Below are 13,188 nucleotides of genomic sequence, written 5' to 3' on the forward strand. Positions count from 1 at the left end.
TCCAAACAATCCTATAAATCAGTCATTATTATATCTACTTCACAGATTAGGAAGGGTGAGTCTTAGATTCAACAACTGGCAGAAAGTGGAACTGAGATTCAAGCAGAGGTCCATCTGTCTCCAAGCTAAAGTATCAGTGACTCCCACATAGGGTTAAACAAGCTGATTAAAGATAAAGGCAAAGAACACGGTGGGAAAAACAGGGTTAAATATGGGCCACTTTCCTCAGAGGTATTAATGAATAGATTTGTGAATCAAAATTGGATGCAAGTGATAAGGCAGGAATTGAAAGAAATTGTTAGGTTAGGATTCAATTTCCCTGACAGCTCAGCAGGCAAAGGATTCGTCTGCAATGCAGGAGAGACACAGATGTGATTTGATCCCTGGGTCGGGAGGACTCCCTGGAGAAGGAAATGGCAACCCACTCCAGTATTCTTGCCTGAAGGATCCCAGGGACAGAGGAGCCTCTCGGGTGATCGTCCATGAGGTTGCAAAGAGTTGGACATGACTGAGCGCATGGCATATGATAAAATACACAGGATTCAATTTAGGGCTGGCTTTGAAGTTTGGATTTTATCGAGAGTTTTGAAGTGGGGATGGCTTTTTATATTTGAGATTGAGTTTAGATCCAGAGGAGCATTTTCATTAAGGACTGCAAAGGATGGGAACACAGCAGTGTTAACTTCCTATAGGACAAGAATCACCCTGGGGAATTGTTGGAACTACAGATTCCTGGTTCCTCTCCTTTCTGATGAATCCACCTCCCAGGGTTAATCCACGACCCATCAGGAAAGTAGAGAACCAGCTTCCTACTAGAGAGTCAGATTCCCTGGTGGCTCAGACAATGAAGAGTCTGCCTGCAATTCGGGAGACCCGGGTTCAGTCCCCGGGTCAGGAAGATACCCTGGAGAAGGAAATGGCAACCCACTCCAGTATTTTTGCCTGAAAAATCCCGTGGATGGAGGAGCCTGGTAGGCTACAATCCATGGGTTTGAAAAGAGTTGGACATGTCACTTACTAGAGAGTCATATGGATCTTTATCAATCTTCTTTATGAATATTGATGTCTGGGCCCCACCCCTCAGTTAAAACCATAATTCAAGGGGATGGGAGCAGTTGTTATGTTTTAAAAGTTCCCCACATGATTCCATTGGGAAGCCAGGGTTGAAATTGCAAATAGATGGTTAGAGATGAAAAGAGATAATTTCTCTTCTGGATTCATAAAGCTCTTTAGTGAACCTCTTCTTTGCTAATTTTTGCTTCAGTTCAGTTTGTTTCATTCACTCAGTCCTGTCCAACTCTTTGCGACCCCATGGACTGCAGCATGCCAGGCCTCCCTGTCCATCAACAACTCCCAGAGTTCACTCAAACTCATGTCCATTGAGTCAGTGATGCCATCCAACCATCTCATCCTGTTGTCCCCTTCTCCTCCCACCTTCAATCTTTTCCAGCATCAGGGTCTTTTCCAATGAGTCAGTTCTTCGAATCAGGTGACCAAAGTATTGGCGCTTCAGCTTCAGCATCAGTCCGTCCAGTGAATATTAAGGACTGATTTCCTTTAGGATGGCTTGGTTGTATCTCCTTGTAGTCCAAGGGACATTCAAGAGTCTTCTCCAAAACCATGGATCAAAAGTATCAATTCCTCGGCACTCAGCTTTCTTTATAATCCAACGCTCATATCCATACATGACTACTGAAAAAACCATAGCTTAACCATAGCACACTGCTTAATTTATATGTATTTGCATGCTTTTTTTTTATAATAGCATTGTAGCCTTGAAGGACAGAGACACTGACTTTATCACCCACATACTTAGCACTGTGATATTGAATAAATAAATATTTGCTCTGTGCATATAGGCATTCCAAGGACATCCTTGGTGGCTCTCTACAAGGATAAGAAATATACCCTTTACATATAATGCAAATTCATTACATGCAAATTCACTCAAAGAAGGGACTTGCTCTCTATTTTCTTTATGAATTATCAAGATTCACTCAACGTTAAGCAGTTTAATCATTCACTGGATTCTAGGGAGCCTTGTTCTTCCAAGTCCTTATCTCATCCACAAGCCTTTCCTTGCATCGGCCTTTTCTGAGCAGTTCCTGCCTTATCTCTCCGGAATTCAGGCTGGCCCTTAGTTACTTGTTTAATAAATAGAAGATAGCCTTTGGGGACAGCCAATGCTAGGCCCCACATGGCATGGCTTAGTTTCATTGAGTTAAATCATTGGAAGGACTGATGCTAAAGCTGAAACTCCAATACTTTGGCCACCTCATGCGACGAGTTGACTCACTGGAAAAGACTCTGATGCTGGGAGGGATTGGGGGCAGGAGGAGAAGGAGACGACAGAGAATGAGATGGCTGGATGGCATCACCGACTCAATGGACATGAGTTTGAGTGAACTCCGGGAGTTGGTGATGGACAGGGAGGCCTGGCGTGCTGTGATTCATGGGGTCGCAAAGAGTCGGACATGACTGAGCGACTGAACTGAACTGAACTGAATGCTAGGCCATAAGAATCTTGCAGCCCTGGGAGCATCCTTGAAGCCCTGAACTGCTGTGTTTAAGTCCAGCTACCCTGAGACCACGATGCTTAACAGACCATGTGGTGAGTTCCTGAAATTACAAGAGAGAGATGCCTGGCCAACCCTGGAAGCACCTCTGGACAAGAGTAATGTCAAAAGACTTAGAGCCCTTTTTAACCTTCCAAAGCACGTCATACAAAAATAACACCGTGATGTCCTATCTACAGTATACATAAAATAAAATGTAAGTAATTTTTAATAAAACATGTGTTTCAATATTTTAATGCCTCAAGCAAAGCACACAATAAGCAGAAAGAAGAAGGCAGGTGTATAAAGAATCACTGGAGAATACAAAATTACAAATGCAGCTGGCAACCCAAATACTATAAACACATTTTTTGTATAAACAAAAAGTCAAATACAGTATCTCTTGATTTTATATGTCAGGTACATTTCTGGAAAATTCAATATATATCAAGAGTCTATATATTAAAATTCAATATGTATCAGAAGCCTTCTGTTTAGGAGTTCTGGTTCTGGGTAAAAGGGAGCAGATGGATTGGGAAAGGAGCCCGGAGCTGAACTACCACCAGTGAGCTCCTATTTTTACCACCTCCAGTAGCCCCCATACCTGGACTCAAGGTCGTTTGAAACCTAGATGTCAACTCTAGTCACAGACAGAACGAGCTTTAGAAAACTCTTTAGGTCTGGCAGAAGCAACCAGAAACAGGACTCCTAATAGAGTTTGGGAGGAAATCCAAGCTCTTCTTTGCTCCTTCTCTTCTCTATTTTTTGAGCCCTGAAGCGAAGTCACTCAGTCGTGTCCGACTCTTTGCAACCCTGTGGACTGTAACCTACCAGGCTCCTCCATCCATGGGATTTTCCGAGCAAGAGTACTGGAGTGGGTTGCCATTTCCTTCTCCAGGGGGCCTTCCCGACCCAGGGATCAAACCCAGGTCTCCCACATTGTAGGCAGACGCTTTACTGTCTGAGCCACTAGGGAACTCCTACCTCCAGGCAATCCCAGTCATAGCAGAAGCAGTGGGAGCCCGTAGGTATCGAAGAAAACTCTGCAGTGTGGATGGCTTCCTCTTTGGTCAGACAAGCTGTGATGCCACAAGGGGAAGCAAATCCTAATGCTTTCTCCTCCCTCTGTGCTCCCATCTCTCAGTCCTGAACATGAGCACTGTTCTGAGACGTGTGCACCCGAGTGGGATAGCTTTCAAGATGCAGGACCAACAAGGGAACCCCAGGGAACTAGAATGGACCAGCATCAGGGAGCAAAGGGGACACCTCAGCAAAGTTCCTGGCACTGAGAGTGCACAAAACAGCTGAGGTCCCCCAGCTTCAGACTGCAGTAAAGACTGATCAATTGTCACCTGAAGGTTCCAGAAAAATTGAGCCCAGGACTGTGACCACGGTTGGTATTTCCCATTCCCGTTCCAAGTGTTTTTATTGTGCTATATCAGACCTGATGGAACTTGGTTCTTAAAAATTTTTTCTTACTCTGTAAACACAGGAAGAGAGAGGCCACGATCACATGCAAGGAAAAAAAAAAGATGAAGAAATGAAGATGAACACTGTGGGCATGACTAGAGCAGTAGAGCTTCATTCGCTAAGTTCTGTCTGACTCCTTTCAACCCCATGAGCTGCAGCACACCAGGTTTCCCTGTCCATCACCATCTCCCGGAGTTGCTCAAACTCCTGTCCATTAAGTCGGTGATGCCATCCAACCATCTCACCCTCTGTCGTCCCCTTTTCCTCCTGCCCTCAATCTTCCCCAGCATCAGGGTCTTTTGCAATGAGTCTATTCTTCACATCAGGTGGCCAAGGTATTGGAGCTTCAGCTGCAGCACCGTCCTTCCAATGAATATTTAGGGTTGATTTTCTTTAGAATTGACTGGGTTTGATCTCCTTGTTGTCCAAGGAATCTTCAAGAGACTTCTCTAGCACCATAGTTCGAAAGCATCAGTTTTTCTGTCCTCAGCCTTTTTTATGGTTCAAATATCCCATCCATACATGACTACTGGAAAAACCATAGCTTTGATTATATGGACTTTTGTCAGCAAAGTGATGTCTTGCTTTTTAATATGCTGTCTAGGTTTGTCAGAGCTTCCTTCCAAGGGGCAAGTGTCTTTTAATTTCATGGCTGCATGGGGAAGCTTAACAATCCTTTTATTTTTACAGTTGAGGACAATGTGACTCAGGATGTCTCCCCCCAAGTGGCATGGTATCCGATGTCTGCTAGGTCGCGTTAGCAAAAGCAGTTTGCTCATCTCTCGCCAGAAATTTTTCAGGTCCTTGACTCAGAAGACTTACCTTGACACTTAGCAAGATGATTAGGATTCTTCCATGAGCAGTCTGCTTTTTCAAATTATCACTTCCTGGCACTGAGAATGTAGTTCAATTTTGCATTTGCAGAAAACTGTAATCACGAGGTGTTGATAACGCACCTGACAGTTTGGATGTCACATCATTTGAAAGCCTGCAGGCTCCTGAATCTTCAGTTCGCTCCTGAGATCAAAGATACGTGGAAGGGCAAAGTGAAGAATAGAGATCAGATTCAGGGCACCGAGGTTGTACTTTTCTCTTTTTTTTCTTTTTTTATAGGAGAATTTTCCCCCCCAATTTTTAAAGTCTTTATCAAATTTGTTACAATATTGCTTCTGCTTTATGTTTAGGCACATGGGATCTAACCTCCCTGACCAGGGATTGAACCTGCAACCCCCTGCATTGGAAGGTAAAGTCTTCACTACTGGACTGCCTGTGAAGTCCTTATATTTTTATTTCCATTGAACAAAATATATTCTTTCTTCATGTGAACTAAAGGGAAAGTTCAGCCCGAGTCCCTGCTTGGATTTCCACTGACTGCCCTGTTCTGTCCCATGCCATAGGTAGCTCTGGCTTAGCATAGACCTGACCTGAGACTCCCAGAACGAGAAAAATCCAGCAGCTGCCAAAGGAGGATGAGAAACCTTTCCATCAGGCTAATGAAACCTGTCAGCACCAGCAGGGCCCCAGAACCTGATCTCCCAGGATGTAAGAAGGATGGAAAAGCAGCCAAGAGAGAAGGAGGGGCAGGGAGGGGACAGGATTCTTCACTACATGGATTAGGGCAAGAGAGGGAAGAGTCTGGCAGGAAGCAGTCATGAAACGAAATAAAACTGAAATATGGTACAACTGGCAAATCGCTGACTTGGCACTCTGGACTTGACCTGTTCCTAGGGTGCAGCTTCTTTGGGGCTGGCGGCCTGGAAGCGGGTTTGCCTAAGCTTCAGGGTCCTCTCTGACCTGTCCTTTCCAAGGCTAGGAAGGGGCCCTAGCAATATGCTCATTCGATCTTAAGGATTTTTTTTTTAATTAAAAAAATACAGAAAAAATTTTGAGAAGTGGAAGACAGTCACCAGAAATCTAACAACTCAGAGACTATCACTGTTAACATTTTGGTAAACACTTTTCATACACACATGAAGACTTCTATCTCTTCAAATACACAGCTACACTGATGTATTCAATTTTATATACTGTCTATGCTACTCTGTAGGAGAAGGCAATGGCAAGCCACTCCAGTACTACTGCCTAGAAAATCCCATGGATGGAGGAGCCTGGTTGGCTGTAGTCCGTGGGATCGCTAAGGGTCGGACACGACTGAGCGACTTCACTTTCACTTTTCACTTTCACACATTGGAGAAGGAAATGGCAACCCACTCCAGTGTTCTTGCCTGGAGAATCCCAGGGAAGGGGGAGCCTGGTGGGCTTCCGTCTATGGGGTCACACAGAGTCGGACACGACTGAAGTGACTTAGCAGTAGCAATGCTACTCTGTAACCTACTTGTCTCACTTGTTGGGACATCTTTCTAACCAGCTAAAAATCATCTTCGCTTTTTTTTTTCCTCCAGTTTTATTGAAATGTAACTGGTATACAGTGCTGTGTAAGTTTGAGGCACACGGTATAATGACTTGACTTACCTAAATCATGAAATGACTATCACTATAAGTTTACTGAACAGCCATCATCTCATATAGATACCAAATTAAGTTTTTAAAAAATTGTACAAGTAGGATATTTTAACCATAGTCAGTTATACCCACTGTGTCTTTCCATCTCAACTGCCTTCATGGATAGTTTTTGGATTTTCTAAGGGAGGGTTGAGTTAGGAATACCCTAAATTAACTGCAACTGAGAGAGATGTTTGGGAACATTTTAACAAAAACAAATGAGAAATGATAAGCTTCTATTTAGATATATATAAAGGGTAGCTTATTTTACATTCCTTAAATTCATTTATTAAAAAATTAGGAGAAATTCAGGTTAAAGCTCACTGGAATAGGAAATAAAACAGTTACAATGAGTGATTAAGTCAGTAGAAGTTATACTGGTATGGAGAAGGAAAGTATAACACAGACTTTCAGATCATACTGGACTTCCCTGGTGGCTCAGACAGTAAAGCGTCTGCCTACAATGTGGGAGACCCGGGTTTGATCCCTGGGTCAGGAAGATCCCCTGGAGAAGGAAATGGCAACCCACTCCAGTATCCTTGCCTGGAGAATCCCTTGGATAGAGGAGCCTGGTGGGCTGCAGTTCATGGGGTCGCAAAGAGTCGGACACGACTGAGCGACTTCACTTTCAGATCATACTAAAACCAGTCATTCATTATGAGGAAGGAAAATTCTATCAGGAGAAACAAATGGTATTTGGACTGTTTGAAAATCCTATTAATGAAAGGCGGATCTGTTAACTCATCGGAAAAGAATTTAAAAAACTCTTACAGATTAACCCTGAAATGTTGACATTGGTAAGGAGAATATACAGGTTAATCCTCCAATACACTGAGGATTTTGGTGATTAAACTATTGAATATTGTCAATTTGAAGACACTGACACACCAAAAAATGCTTAAAATACTCTGAAATCTTATAGTTCATCTATGAAACTTGCCTGCTTTCTCCAAATTTGACAAAATCCAAGAGGTATGACACTACTAACAGCTAGTTGCAAAGTTGAAAGAAATCTCTTCTAAATTATCAATAATAAAAAAAATTTAATTAAGTAGGCATGAGGAAAGACTGAATTTTCTTTCTATACACACTATAAAAATAGTAAAAAAAAATCACTGTCTTTTGAAGAGACTATCAGAATGTATGCACTAATATTGTAGGAAAAAAAGCATTTCAGAGATGCACGAGGAAATAAATTATTTAGAAACACTGCTACCTTTCTGGATTTTGTAATGTTTGTGGTATTTAGTAGCTTTAAAAATTTTAGTTTGTGTGATTTTTATTATACTAAATATCCAGTTTTTAAACCCAATTTGATATTTCTAATTTTGTACTCTTCCTCTAAAAGAGGGTCTCTTGAAATTTTATAAGCTTTATATCTTTTATACATTTTTTTCTTTTTAAAATCTCTTTAACACATTTTAAAACTGTGGTAAAATATATACGACATAAAATTTACCATCTTTCTTAGGAGGGAGATCTTTAAAGGCGTATTATTGAACTTATTTACGTACCTGGCTGTCACCCAGGTCCCCGCATGTGGCATCTAGCTCCCCGAGCAGGAGTGTCACCCAGGTCCCCGCATGTGGCATCCAGCTCCCCGAGCAGGAGTGTCACCCAGGTCCCCGCATGTGGCATCCAGCTCCCCGAGCAGGAGTGTCACCCAGGTCCCCGCATGTGGCATCCAGCTCCCCGAGCAGGAGTGTCACCCAGGTCCCCGCATGTGGCATCCAGCTCCCCGAGCAGGAGTGTCACCCAGGTCCCCGCATGTGGCATCCAGCTCCCCGAGCAGGAGTGTCACCCAGGTCCCCGCATGTGGCATCCAGCTCCCCGAGCAGGAGTGTCACCCAGGTCCCCGCATGTGGCATCCAGCTCCCCGAGCAGGAGTGTCACCCAGGTCCCCGCATGTGGCATCCAGCTCCCCGAGCAGGAGTGTCACCCAGGTCCCCGCATGTGGCATCCAGCTCCCCGAGCAGGAGTGTCACCCAGGTCCCCGCATGTGGCATCCAGCTCCCCGAGCAGGAGTGTCACCCAGGTCCCCGCATGTGGCATCCAGCTCCCCGAGCAGGAGTGTCACCCAGGTCCCCGCATGTGGCATGTAGCTCCCCGAGCAGGAGTGTCACCCAGGTCCCCGCATGTGGCATGTAGCTCCCCGAGCAGGAGTGTCACCCAGGTCCCCGCATGTGGCATGTAGCTCCCCGAGCAGGAGTGTCACCCAGGTCCCCGCATGTGGCATGTAGCTCCCCGAGCAGGAGTGTCACCCAGGTCCCCGCATGTGGCATGTAGCTCCCCGAGCAGGAGTGTCACCCAGGTCCCCGCATGTGGCATGTAGCTCCCCGAGCAGGGATGTCACCCAGGTCCCCGCATGTGGCATCTAGCTCCCCGAGCAGGGATCTCACCCAGGTCCCCGCATGTGGCATCTAGCTCCCCGAGCAGGAATGTCACCCAGGTCCCCGCATGTGGCATCTAGCTCCCCGAGCAGGAATGTCACCCAGGTCCCCGCATTGGGAGCCTGGAGTCTTAGCCACTGGACCACGAGGGAAGCCACAAAATTTACCATCTTCACCATTTGAAAATGTACAGATCAGTGGTATTATGAATGTTTACCTTGTTGTATAATCATCACCACCATCCATTCTTTTCATTTTTCCAAACTCAAACTCTGTACCCATTTAGACACTAACTCCCCATTCCTCTCTCTACCCGGTCCCTGGTAACCGCCATTCTACTTTGGGTGTCTACAAATTTTGACTAAGCTACATACCTCATTAAGTAGAATTCTATAGTATTTCTCTTTTGTGAACATATGACTTTGCTTACCGTAATGTCCTCAAGGCTCATCCGTTTTGCATGTGTCAGAATTTCCTTCCTTTTTAAGGCTTAATAATATTACTTTGGGTGTATATACCACATTTTGTTCATTCATTTGATTATAATTGGATACCTGAATCATTTACACCCCTTGGCTATTGTGAATAATACTTCTATGAACATGGGTGTACAAATAGCTCTTCCAAATCTAGCTTTCTATTCTTTTGGATATATGCCCAGATATGGAACTGTTGGATATGGTAATTCTCTTTTTAATTTTCGAGAAAACACCATATTGCTTTATACAGTGTGGCTATATATACTCCATCAACGGTGAAATTTCTCCACATCCTTGCCAATACTTATGTTCTGTTTTTTGGATAATAGCCATCTTAATGGGTGTGAAGCCCTTATTGTATTTCTAAGTCATGACTGGGGTTTGGTTTTCCTGGGTAAGCTTCTCCACAGCATTGCTCTATCAGATCTGTCTTCATGGCCATGTCCACAGTCATGGTTAGAACACAGCTCAGCCTTTGAGGATTGCGGCTGTTTTCTCCTTTTCTCTCTCTTGAAGTTCTTGGGATCACTTTATTCAAACTTGCTTTTGAGCAATCACAGATCCCATCTTTTTGGGCCTGTTATTTATTTCTGTTTTAGAGTTTATTGTAGCTACATATATTTCTACCCTGTTAATCAAGATGATGTATTCTCCTTACTTGTTCAATCTTCTATCTGTTAGAAAACTTTAAGGTTGGTCTGTATCATTCCCATCTATACTCAGTGTCTGGCTGACGTTAAAGATGGTACATCTGGGACTACAGGACAGGACCTGTTGCTAAAACACTGAAAGCAATATCCTTACTGGCTAAGTAGCCACCACCTTGTAACTCTGGGTCCTCCCTACCAGCTTGGGATCATTTAAAGGGTTAATGATTGATGGTGAAAGGGACCTCTAGGCCTGCGCTTAGAAGGGCCCTTGGGCTCTTGAAATTCTTTTTATTTTTTTAATTAACTAATTTGGCTACGCTGGGCCTTAGTTGCAGCACATGGGATCTTTTGTTGCAGAGTATAGGTTTCCCTCTAGCTGTGCAGAGCTTGGTTGCTCTGCAGCATGTAAGATCTTAGTTCCCGGACCAGGGATAGAACCCACATCCCCCACCTTGCAAAGTGGATTCTTAACCACTGGACCACCAGGGAAGTCCTTTGAAAATCTTTTTTGAAAAAGAGTGCCCACATTTTCATTTTCCACTTGGCTCTGCAAATTATGTAGACAGTCCTGAACAGATGATGTAGATTATGGCAAATTATATACATAGTGCTCAGCAGAGGCACTGCCCTTGTAGACACTGGACCTTTTCCCAAGTGGAAAGGGGATTCTGCCTTAAGGTTTCTGCCAGCTCCAATGTAGGGGCTGCCATACCCAGACTCTTTGTGCTAACCACAGACTCTCTTTGGCCCTGCTCTTGTGCCATTCATCCTGGCCCACATTCTTCTGGAGCCCAAGCCTGGAAAAAAGCATTTAGAGATCAACATTTTTCAGCTATGAGAAGTTTTATGTTTTAAGAGGCAAAGCCCTGTTCCAAGCTCATTTTTTACCCCTGATTTTCATTTTTTCATGGTCAACTGTTTTAGGCCCTCATCTGTTTAAATTCTGTATTTCCTAGAAAAATTGTGTAAGTTTTGCTAAATAAATCTTTTCCAAAGGAAACTGGCTTTTGGATCCTATTTTAACCAGGTAGACGTTGCAAAATCATGCAGAATTCCTGCCTAATTTCTGCTTTATTACCTCACTGGAAAGCCTTAACTACAATGGAATTAATTCAGGAGAAAGCTCTGGTTATTTCCTCAGATATGTCCTTGATTTACAAGTGTGATCTGAGAATGTTTGGCGAGAGAATTACCTAGGAGTGCATCTCTATTTGTGTTTCTGTACCTCACCTGTGATGTAAACTTTAACTCACTTAGGAATATTGTGCAAGTTTTTTCCAGGTGGCGCTAGTGGTAAAGAACCTGCCTGCCAGTACATGAGACCTAAAGAGATGCAGCTTCAATCCCTGGGTAGGGAAGATCCCTTGGATAAGGAAATGGCTAACCATTCCAGTATTCTTGCCTGGACAATTCCATGGGCAGAGGGGCCTGGTGGGCTGTAGTCCATGGGGTCACTAAGAGTCAGACATGCCTGAGCGACTTTACACACACATACACACACACACCCCTACCTCATTTTTGATGTACATTTTAACTCACTTAGGAATATTGTGGGGATTCATTTGATAAGGTCAGAATGGTTTCAATAACAGCATTTTTAAACCAAACTATTCAGTTCAGTTCAGTCGCTCAGTCGTGTCCGACTCTTTGTGACCCCATGAATCACAGCACGCCAGGCCTCCCTGTCCATCACCAACTCCCGGAGTTCACTCAGACTCATGTCCATTGAGTTGGTGATGCCATCCAGCCATCTCATTCTCTGTTGTCCCCGTCTCCTCCCGCCCCTAATCCTTCCCAGCATCAGAGTCTTTTCCAGTGAGTCAACTTGTCATATGAGGTGGCCAAAGTATTGGAGTTTCAGCTTTAGCATCAGTCCTTCCAATGAACACCCAGGATTGATCTCCTTTAGAATGGACAGGTTGGATCTCCTTGCAGTCCAAGGGACTCTCAAGAGTATTCTCCGGCACCACAGTTCAAAAGCATCAATTCTTCGGCAATCAGCTTTCTTCACAGTCCAACTCTCACATCCATACATGACCACGGGAAAAACCATAACCTTGACTAGACGGACCTTTTTTGGCAAAGTAATGTCTCTGCTTTTTAATATACTATCTAGGTTGGTCATAACTTTCCTTCCAAGGAGTAAGTGTCTTTTAATTTCCTGGCTGCAATCAGCATCTGCAGTGATTTTGGAGCCCCAAAAAATAAAGTCAGCCACTGTTTCCCCATCTATTTCCCATGAAGTGATGGGAGCAGATGCCATGATCTTCGTTTTCTGAATGTTGAGCTTCAAGCCAACCTTTTCACTCTCCTCCTTCACTTTCATCAAGAGGTTTCTTAGTTCTTCTTCACTTTCTGCCATAAGGGTGGTGTCATTTGCATATCTGAGGTTATTGATGGATTATGCATTTGCTGTGATTGTATATGATCATTATGTGGTTATACCTAGTATAGCAATAATCACAGATTATTGAGATTCAATGATATTAAAGCCAATTTTCATTCCTTATCTGTCCCCAGCTCTCTTTTATGAAATGATGACAAACTTAGACTTTGCAATACATACTGCTACAAAGAATATTAGTGTCACTTTGGATTGCACGCTACAGAACAAAAGAGGAGATGAACAAACATTGTTTGTTTTTTTGGTGTCAGTCAACCTTTGGAGATTATGAACCATGTTCACAAATTAGAGCAAAAGTGCTGGTGATGAACAGTTGAAAGGGAGGGGAAATCTGAGACTAATTCAAAAAGAGGCAGAACTTGGTGATGAAAGTATCTCCTTAGTCTTGGGGTAGGGAGTTTATGTCACAATCTGGACCCTTCCTGGATGCATAGTAAACAGCTCTGATGACGACTTCTTGAAATATCCTATACTTGTTTAATAGCTAGCAATGACTGATCATTTATTATGTGAGACAGATCCTGTGTTGGTGTTTTTCAAATATTATCATGCAAATCTAACATGCCCAGGTGTTCTCTGCCAAAGTTGTTCAGACACTGGTCGACCACAAGTCAGCCTCCAGGCAGAGCAACCAGTTCCAGCTTCCTGTTCTCTGAGAAACTGCCCCCAGCTCATACATATCAGGTTAGTTGCTTCTCCTTTGTGGTCCCACCTTCCTGATCCATTGGATCACAGTTA

Source organism: Moschus berezovskii, chromosome 13 (genome assembly GCF_049115385.1).
Source record: "Moschus berezovskii isolate FMDL1 chromosome 13, NW_MosBer_1.0, whole genome shotgun sequence".
NCBI lineage: Eukaryota > Metazoa > Chordata > Mammalia > Artiodactyla > Moschidae > Moschus > Moschus berezovskii.